We start from the raw sequence: 10,712 nt of genomic DNA on the forward strand, positions 1-10,712 counted from the left end.
CTAAGCCACTAAATATAAATAAATATGCATTACTGCTAAATCTACTTACAATAGGGAGGTTCTTAGTGCACATTTTGATCAAAAAGTGTTTGCCCACCTGCCACGTCAAGGCGACCGCATGTTACAGCTGACGCCCTGGGGTAATTGCGGGGACCGAAGTTAGCTTCGATCCCCGCCATTAACCCCTTAAATGCAGCAGTCAAAAGCGATCGCTGCATTTAAGGGGTTTGCAGCTCATCGACACACCAGCAACGATATTGCCGATGTCTGCAATGGCAACCGGAGGCCTAATACTGGAATCCCGGTCTGCCTAGCACGGAAGCCGTTCAGGCCCCACCCAGAGGCGGGGCCTAAAAGGCTTCAGTGGCTGCCGGCAAGATTGCGCCAGGCTCAATAGCTGAGCCGGTGTCATCAGCGGTGGATGTCAGTTGTATGTTACAGCTGACAACCACTTGTAACGGCAGGATCCAGAGCTAGCTCCGATCCCTGCCATTAACCACTTAGATGCATAGATCGCTGCATCTTAGAGGTTGGTAGCAGATCGGCAGCCCTGCAATGCGATTGCAGGGCTGCGGACTGCTGCTATGGCAACAGGAGGACTAACAATGGCCTCCTGCTCTGCCATTATGGAAGACAATTAGGCCCCGCCCAGAGGTGGAGCCTAATCGGCTTGCTGTCAGTGAACGAGTGACAGATCTAATACATTGCACTACATGGGTAGTGCAATGTATTAGAAAAAAACAAAAACAGACAGTTGGATCTTCAAGTCCCCTAGTGATACTAAAAAAAAAGTTAAAATAAAAGTTCTAAAAAGTAAAATAAAAGATTCAAGTGATAAAATAAATCACAATCACCCTTTTTCCCTTATCAAGTAATTTATTATTAAAAAAATAAATAAACTATACATATTTGGTATCGCCGCGACTATAATGGCCTGAACTATAAAAAATAAGTTTATTTATTCCACATAGTGAAAGGCGTAAAAAAAACGTAAAAAATCTGCTAGATTTTCAGTTTTTTGTTCACTTTTCCCTACAAAAATTGGAATAAAAAGTGATCAAAAAGTCGCATGTATCCAAAAATGATACCTATAAAAATTATAGCCTGTCTCGCAACAAAACAACCCCTCATACAGCTCTGTAGCCGAAAAATGTAAAAGTTATATTTCTCACAACATGGTGACACAAAAAAATACACTCTTTTTACAAAAGTAATTTTATTGTGCAAAAAGTTGTAAAACATAAAAAAGTGCTATAAATTAGGTATCGCCGGAATCGTACTTACCCACAGAATAAAGTAAACATGTAATTTATAACACATGGTAAACGCTGTATAAAAAAAATATATATATACCCTGCTTCCGCCTATATACCCTTCTGCCCCCTATATACCCTGCTGCCCCTATATACCCTTCTGTTCCCTATATATCTTCAGTCCCTTATATAACATGCTGCCCTTTATATACCCTGCTGTCCTTATATACGCTGCTGCCCCTTATATACACTGCTGCCCCTATATACCCTGCTTCCCCTATATACCCTGCTGCCCATAATATACCCTGCTGCCCATAATATACCCTGCTGCCCCTTATATACTCTGCAGATAACATCCACTACATTATCTGTACTCAGAGAGTTATCACTGTGTTATCTGTGGTGTTACATAGGACTGCATGTAAAATATACAACATTATCTGCAGTGGGTATAAAAGGGTCTGTTTGTGAATGTGTCCTTATGCTTATATATATATATATATATATATATATATATATATATATATATATATATATACATATATATATATATACACTACCATTCAAAAGTTTAGGGTCACTTAGAAATTTCCTTATTATTTAAAGAAAAGCACAGTTTTTTCAATGAAGATAACATTAAATTAATCAGAAATACACTATACATTGTTAATGTGGTAAATGACTATTCTAGCTGCAAACGTCTGGTTTTTAATGCAATATCTACATAGGTGTATAGAGGCCCATTTCCAGCAACCATCATTCTAGTGGTACATTGTGTTTGCTAACTGTGTTAGAAGGCTAATGGATGATTAGAAAACACTTGAAAACCCTTGTGCAATTATGTTAGCACCGCTGTAAACAGTTTTGCTGTTTAGAGGAGCTATAAAACTGACCTTCCTTTGAGCTAGTTGAGAATCTGGAGCATTACATTTGTGGGTTCGATTAAACTCTCAAAATGGCTAGAAAAAGAGAGCTATCATGTGAAACTCGACAGTCTATTCTTGTTCTTAGAAATTAAGGCTATTCCATGCGAGAAATTGCCAAGAAACTGAAGATATCCTACAATGGTGTTGTAATGGCAGGAAGGAGGTGAAGGGAAAGTGAGCCCTAATCTACCCACCGCCCTGTCCCTGCCTACTTGCAACGACCCGCCCTAGGCGACGAGGTACAACTGGGCGGCGGTCCCTACGCTGTCTAAGTGCACAGGAAAACAAACAGGGAACACGCAAGGGAAGGGGCAGTAGCCACGGAACGCCACGAGGAAACGGAGCGGCGAACGAACAGTCAGGACCAGGACGAAGTGAGTACACCCGAGCGGGCACGGAGACAGAAGCAAGCCAGGGGCAAAGCAGGACAAGCAGAACTGCAGCAAGGCAGAAGCACGGCAGAAGCAGGCTGGAGCAAGCAGCAGTGGGGCCAGGAATCCAAAAGAATTACAAGCACTGAGGGAGAGAACAGGGCAGGTAATAAAGGACAGGGGGCGGAGCTAACTCCAACAGACCAGGCCGCGATAGGCTCTCCCACTCCTGAGCCTGCCACCCTGGTTGGTGGGAGATGGTGTCAGTCGAACAGGTCTGGCCTCAGGTGTGGATTGATTAATCCCAGGAGTATACCTAGATGAAGTACCTGGCAGATCCCTAACAGTACTCCCCCTTTTATGAGGGGCCACCGGACCCTTACTAAGGGGACCCGGTTTAGTGGGGAAGAGAAGGTGGAACCTCCTGATCAATACCCCAGCGTGAACATCACGGGCAGGTACCCAAGTCCTCTCCTCCGGCCCGTATCCTCTCCAATGGACCAGGTACTGGAGGGAGCCCTGGACCATCCTACTGTCCATAATCCTGGCCACCTCGAATTCCACCCCCTCAGGGGTGAGAACGGGAACAGGAGGTATCCTCGAGGGGGACCAGGATGGGGAGCAGCGTTTAAGGAGGGAGGCATGGAAGACGTCATGTATGCGAAAGGATGGGGGGAGCTCCAGACGGAAGGATACAGGGTTGAGGACTTCAATGATCTTATAAGGTCCAATAAATCGGGGAGCAAACTTCCTGGACGGGACCTTAAGGCGCAAGTTCTTGGACGACAACCAGACCAAATCCCCGACGACAAACCGGGGGTTAGCAGAACGTCTACTATCCGCCTGAATCTTTTGTGCGCTCTGGGACGCCTCTAGGTTCTTCTGAACCTGGGCCCAGACAGTGCACAGTTCCCGATGAACATCCTCTACCTCAGGATTATTGGAACAACCAGGGGAGACGGAGGAGAACCTTGGGTTAAACCCAAAATTACAGAAAAACGGGGAGACCCCTGACGAGTTACTGACCCGGTTATTCAGGGAAAATTCAGCAAGGGGAAGGAATGAGACCCAATCGAATTGACAGTCAGAGATGAAACACCTTAAATATTGTTCCAGGGATTGGTTGGTCCTTTCCGTTTGGCCATTAGTTTCGGGATGGAAGGCGGAGGAGAAGGACAGATCAATCTCCAACTTTTTACAAAAAGCTCTCCAAAATAAGGAAACAAATTGTACCCCTCTGTCAGAAACTATATTGACTGGGGCCCCATGGAGACGCAGGATGTGTTTCACAAACAAAGAAGCTAACGTCTTGGCGTTAGGTAGCTTCTTAAAGGGAATGTGTTGCCAGAAAAACATGTTTTTTTTAAAAAAATTAAACATTTAGTGTGTGGGTGATTAAACATTGTTCAAATTTTTTTTATTTTTTTGCACGAGTCCAGGAAATATTATAAATTATTTCTAATTTATAATACTACCCATTTTTGGTCACTAGATGGAGCTGTTCCCAAAATTGCAGCATTGCAACATTGGGTTAAAAGCCCTCGCTCTAGTGAGCTCTCAGCATTCCCCCCTCCTTTATCCTGGCTAGTGCCGGGATAAACGAGGGGTTTGAACGATGTAACCTCCTACACTGTGTGTCGCCATTTTTTGAGCTAACCCACAGTGTAGTAGGTTTACATACAGTAGTAAACACACACAAACACGAACATACATTGAAATCTCTTACCTGCTCCTGCCGCCGCGGCTCCCTCCGGCCCGTCCGCTCCGTTTGCTGCCGCTGGTGCAAGTGCACAAATCCGGAAGCCGCGACCGGAAGTAGTAATATTACTGTCCGGCCGCGACTTCCGGTCCACAGGAAAATGGCGCCGGACGGCGCCAATTTCGAATAGGACTGTGTGGGAGCGGCGCATGCGCAGTTCCCACACAGACGCCGTACACTGCAGTCAATGGGACGGGAGCCGTTCGCAGTCCCTATGGGACTGTGGCTGCCGTATTCCATGTCTGTATGTGTCGTTAATCGACACACACAGAAATGGAACAAAAAATGGCAGCCCCCATAGGGAAGAAAAAGTGTAAAAATAAGAAAAAGTAAAACACAAACACACAAATGAATATAAACGTTTTTAATAAAGCACTAACATCTTTAACATATAAAAAAATAATTTGTGATGACACTGTTCCTTTAAGGGGCACAAAGTGGCACATCTTGCTGAAGCGGTCGACTACCACCCACACCACCGACTTGCCCTGAGATGGAGGCAAATCGGTGATAAAATCCATGGAGATATGGGTCCAAGGTCTCTGGGGAATGGGCAAGGAACGTAGTAGGCCCGCAGGTCGGGACCTAGGGGTTTTGGACCTAGCGCAAACCTCACAAGCGGCGACGTAAGCCCTAACATCTTTAGGCAACCCAGGCCACCAATAGTTTCTGGTAATGAGGTGTTTGGTGCCCAAGATGCCAGGATGACCAGATAGAGCGGAGTCATGGTTTTCCCTGAGTACCCTCAGCCGGTATTGCAGGGGAACAAACAGTTTGTCCCCAGGGACGTTCCCGGGAGCTGCACCCTGATCAGCCGCGATATCAGAAGCTAAATCAGAATCCGTGGCAGAGACGATTATACCAGGGGGTAAAATACAAGCAGGATCCTTCTCGGAAGGAGGATTGGCCATGAAACTACGTGACAGAGCATCAGCCTTAATATTCTTGGACCCAGCCCTATAGGTAACCAAGAAATTAAATCTGGTAAAGAATAGTGCCCACCGAGCTTGTCTAGGATTAAGCCTCCGGGCCGATTCTAGGAAAACCAGATTCTTGTGATCCGTAAGGACCGTTACCTGGTGTCTGGCCCCCTCCAGGAAGTGCCGCCACTCCTCAAAAGCCCATTTAATGGCTAGAAGTTCGCGGTTGCCAATATCATAGTTACTCTCCGTGGGCGAAAACTTCCTAGAGAAGTAAGCACAGGGGCGGAGATGGGTGAGGGAGCTGGTACCCTGGGACAAGACGGCCCCCACTCCCACCTCGGAAGCGTCAACCTCCACAATAAATGGCTCCTCTTGGTTGGGCTGAATCAGCACGGGGGCCGAGATAAAGCACTTCTTGAGAGTCTCAAAGGCCTGGACGGCCTCAGGGGGCCAATGGAGGACATCAGCACCCTTGCGGGTAAGGTCCGTAAGAGGCTTAGCGACGACCGAGAAGTTGACAATAAATCTCCTGTAATAGTTGGCGAACCCTAAAAAACACTGTAACGCCTTAAGGGAGGCAGGTTGGACCCATTCCGCCACAGCTTGAACCTTGGCAGGGTCCATGCGGAATTCATGAGGAGTGAGGATTTGCCCTAAAAATGGTATCTCCTGTACCCCAAAGACACATTTTTCAGTCTTAGCAAACAGATTATTCTCCCGAAGGACCTGGAGCACCTTCCTGACATGCTCCACGTGGGAGGACCAGTCCTTGGAAAACACCAGTATGTCATCAAGGTACACAACAAGAAAATTACCCAGGTACTCTCTCAGGATTTCATTAATAAAATTCTGGAAGACAGCAGGGGCATTACACAACCCAAAGGGCATGACCAGGTATTCGAAATGACCCTCGGGTGTGTTGAATGCAGTTTTCCACTCATCCCCCTCTTTGATGCGGATAAGGTTATATGCCCCCCGTAGATCGAACTTAGAAAACCATTGGGCTCCCTGAACCTGATTAAAAAGATCCGGAATCAAAGGAAGTGGGTACTGGTTCCTTACGGTGACCTTATTCAGGTTACGATAATCAATGCACGGCCTAAGACCACCATCCTTCTTCCCCACGAAGAAGAAGCCAGCACCTACAGGAGAAGTCGAGGGGCGAATGAAACCCTTGGCCAGGCATTCTTGGATATACACCCTCATAGCTTCACGTTCAGGACATGAAAGATTAAATATCCTACCCTTAGGAAGCTTGGCACCAGGCACCAAATCGATAGCGCAATCGTAATCTCTATGGGGGGGCAACACCTCGGAGGCCTCCTTAGAAAACACATCGGCGAAGTCCTGAACAAACTCAGGAAGCGTGTTTACCTCCTCCCGGGGAGAAATAGAGTTAACGGAAAGACATGACATAAGACATTCATTACCCCATTTGGTGAGATCCCCAGTATTCCAATCAAACGTGGGATTATGCAACTGCAACCAGGGAAGGCCTAAAACCAGATCAGACGATAATCCCTGCATCACCAGTACAGAGCACTGCTCCAAATGCATGGAGCCAACCAGGAGTTCAAAAACAGGAGTATGCTGAGTAAAATAACCATTAGCAAGGGGAGTTGAGTCGATACCTACTACAGGGATAGGATAAGGTAAATCAATACAAGGCATCTTTAGAGACATAGCAAATTCCACAGACATGATATTAGCAGATGAGCCAGAATCCACAAAAGCACTGCCCGTGGCAGACCGGCCAGCAAACGAGACCTGAAAGGGAAGCAAAATTTTATTGCGTTTCACATTTACGGGAAATACCTGTGCGCCCAAGTGACCTCCCCGATGATCACTTAGGCGCGGAAGTTTTCCGGCTTCTTATTCTTGCGCCTGGGACAGGTGTTCAGTAGATGCTTGTCGTCCCCACAGTAGAAGCAGAGACCATTCATTCTGCGAAACTCCCTACGTTGTCGAGGGGACATGGAGGCCCCGAGTTGCATAGGTACCTCCGAGTCCTCCGTGGAGGGGCGAGGAGACGGGACCTCGGGGGGGATCGCAGAAAAGTCAGAGGGGAGCACACTGAAGCGTTCTAGCTGACGTTCCCTGAGACGTCGGTCAAGTCGTACTGCTAGGGCCATAACCTGGTCAAGGGAGTCAGACGAGGGGTAGCTAACCAGCAGATCCTTCAGGGCGTCAGATAATCCTAACCTAAACTGGCACCTTAGGGCCGGATCGTTCCACTGAGAAGCTACGCACCACTTCCTAAAATCAGAACAGTATTCCTCAACCGGTCTCCTACCCTGACGTAAGGTCACCAGCTGACTCTCGGCTAAAGCAGTCCTGTCAGTCTCGTCGTAAATGAGTCCGAGGGCAGAGAAAAAACGATCAACAGAGGAAAGTTCAGGGGCGTCAGGAGCCAAGGAGAAGGCCCACTCTTGGGGCCCTTCCTGGAGTCGGGATATGATGATACCCACCCGCTGGTTCTCGGAACCTGAGGAGTGGGGCTTTAGGCGGAAATACAGTCTGCAACTCTCCCGGAAGGAGAGAAACGTCTTACGGTCCCCTGAAAACCGGTCAGGTAACTTGAGGTCGGGTTCTAGAGGTGAGGTGAGGGGTACTACTAAAGCAGCGTCACCCTGATTGACCCTTTGGGCCAGGGCCTGGACCTGTAGGGAGAGGCCCTGCATCTGCTGGGTCAGGGTCTCAAGGGGGTCCATAATAGCGTCAGCGTAGGAGAAATGGTAGACTAGGTAAGGGCTTGTAATTATGTAATGGCAGGAAGGAGGTGAAGGGAAAGTGAGCCCTAATCTACCCACCGCCCTGTCCCTGCCTACTTGCAACGACCCGCCCTAGGCGACGAGGTACAACTGGGCGGCGGTCCCTACGCTGTCTAAGTGCACAGGAAAACAAACAGGGAACACGCAAGGGAAGGGGCAGTAGCCACGGAACGCCACGAGGAAACGGAGCGGCGAACGAACAGTCAGGACCAGGACGAAGTGAGTACACCCGAGCGGGCACGGAGACAGAAGCAAGCCAGGGGCAAAGCAAAGCAGGACAAGCAGAACTGCAGCAAGGCAGAAGCACGGCAGAAGCAGGCTGGAGCAAGCAGCAGTGGGGCCAGGAATCCAAAAGAATTACAAGCACTGAGGGAGAGAACAGGGCAGGTAATAAAGGACAGGGGGCGGAGCTAACTCCAACAGACCAGGCCGCGATAGGCTCTCCCACTCCTGAGCCTGCCACCCTGGTTGGTGGGAGATGGTGTCAGTCGAACAGGTCTGGCCTCAGGTGTGGATTGATTAATCCCAGGAGTATACCTAGATGAAGTACCTGGCAGATCCCTAACAGGTGTGTACTACTCCCTTCAGAGGACAGCACAAACAGGCTCTAACCAGAGTAGAAAGAGAAGTGGGAGGCCACGCTGCACAACAGAGCAACAAGACAAGTAGAGTCATTAGAGTCTCTAGTTTGAGAAATAGACGCCTCACAGGTCCTCAACTGACAGCTTCATTAAATAGTACCCGCAAAACGCCAGTGTCAACGTCAAATTAACAGCTAGAATGCCAGAGGTCTGCAATGCTGTAATTGCTACAAATGAAGCATTCGTTGACGAAAGCAAAGTTTGAAGGAGAAAATTATTATTTCAAATAAAAATCATTATTTCTAACCTTGTCAATGTCTTGACTATATTTTCTAGTCATTTTGCAACTCATTTGATAAATATAAGTGTGAGTTTTCATGGAAAACACAAAATTGTCTGGGTGACCCCAATCTTTTGAACGGTAGTGTATATATATATATATATATATATGTGCCTTTTATGTATTTGTATATGTTCCTGTCTGTGTATCTGCCGGTGTGTGTGTGTGTGTGTGTGTGTATGTGTGTCTGTACGTCTATATATTTACCTGTATGTATATATTCCAGAATGTGTGTATGTATATTTGCCTGTATGTATAAATATCTGTCTTTATGTATGTACAGTATATATGTTCCATTATGTGCGTGTCTATATATGTGGTTAATTTTTGGTTTGTGTAGGGGGCGGCAATAGAGTCCCGCAAAAGGCGCCATCCAACATAAGGCCAGCCCTGGCTGTCACCGACCCTAGTCAGAAGGAGCTCCGCCGCTGCCTGTGCCGCATAACCTCCTCCGGTAAGTCACATCAGGCAGAGCGCAGAGTGGTAGCGGTAGGCTACCGCTCGCTGCTCTGTTTACAGTGTGGCGCTAAGTACAAGGGGAAGTGTGGCGCTATTTAAAAGGGGGGAATGTGGCGCTATTTACAAGGGGTGGAGTGTGTCGCTATTTAAAAGGGGGGAAGCGGGCTGTGTGTGGCACTATCTTCAAGGGGGGGCTGTGTGGCGCTATTTACAAGGGGGGATGTGTGTGGCACTGTCTACAAGAGAGGGTCTGTATGTGGCACTATCTACAAGGGGGTGTGTGTGGAGCTATTTACAAGGCGGATGTGTGTGGCACTATCTACAAGGGGGGCTGTGTGTGGCGCTATCTACAAGGGGGGCTGTGTGGCGCTATCTATGAGGGGGCTGTGTGGTGCTATCTACAACAGGGGGGCTGTGTGTGGCGCTATCTACAGGGGGCTGTGTGTGGCCTCATTAATTTATTTTTGTGTTAACTACATTATATACCTATATCGCTTGTAACCTATATCGCTTATATACCTATATCGCTTTTATGCTCGAGTTACATTAAAAAAATTGTGAAAAAAAAATTACACCTCGTTGATTGGTAGGGAAAGCAAACATGGCGAGGGGGAAGGAGATGTCGGGAAATAAGTTGGGGGGGGGCGCCAATCTGAATCCTTGCCCCGGGTGCAGGGGAACCTAGCTACACCTCTGCTTTACAGCGTAACACACATCTATGGATTATTTTACCCCATTATTATACCACCTGACTATGCCCCTAATGTACTCTGCTCAGCTTACATATACCCCAACATTATAAACTGAAATACCAGTAAAACCCCAAACAGAAGTATTACCAAGCAAAATCTGCGCTCCAAAGGCCAAATGGCGTTCCCTCCCTTCTGAGCCCTACAGTGTGCCCAAACAGCTGTTTGCTTCCACGTATATGGCATTGCCATACCCGGGAGGACCCTTTTAACAATTTGTGGGTTGTGTGTCTCCAGTGGCACAAGCTGGGCACGACATATCTGCCACTGAAATAGCATATCTAGGGAACAACACAAATTTTTACTTTGCACCATCCACAGTGCATTCATTCATGGAAAAGACCTGTGGGGTGAAAATGCACACTACACCCCTTAATAAATGCCTTGAGTGGTGTAGTTTCCAAAATGGGGTCACTTCTCAGGGGTTTCTTTTATTATTTCACATCAGAGCCTCTGCAATTGTGAACCAATACTTTGTAAATCGCCAAATTAGACCTTAATTCCGCATGGTACTCTTTCCCTCCTGAGCCCTGTCGATCGTCAAAGCAAAAGATTAGGGCCACATGTAGGGTGTTTCTTA

The sequence above is a fragment of the Rhinoderma darwinii genome, chromosome 6 (genome assembly GCF_050947455.1).
Source record: "Rhinoderma darwinii isolate aRhiDar2 chromosome 6, aRhiDar2.hap1, whole genome shotgun sequence".
Taxonomy (NCBI): Eukaryota; Metazoa; Chordata; class Amphibia; order Anura; family Rhinodermatidae; genus Rhinoderma; species Rhinoderma darwinii.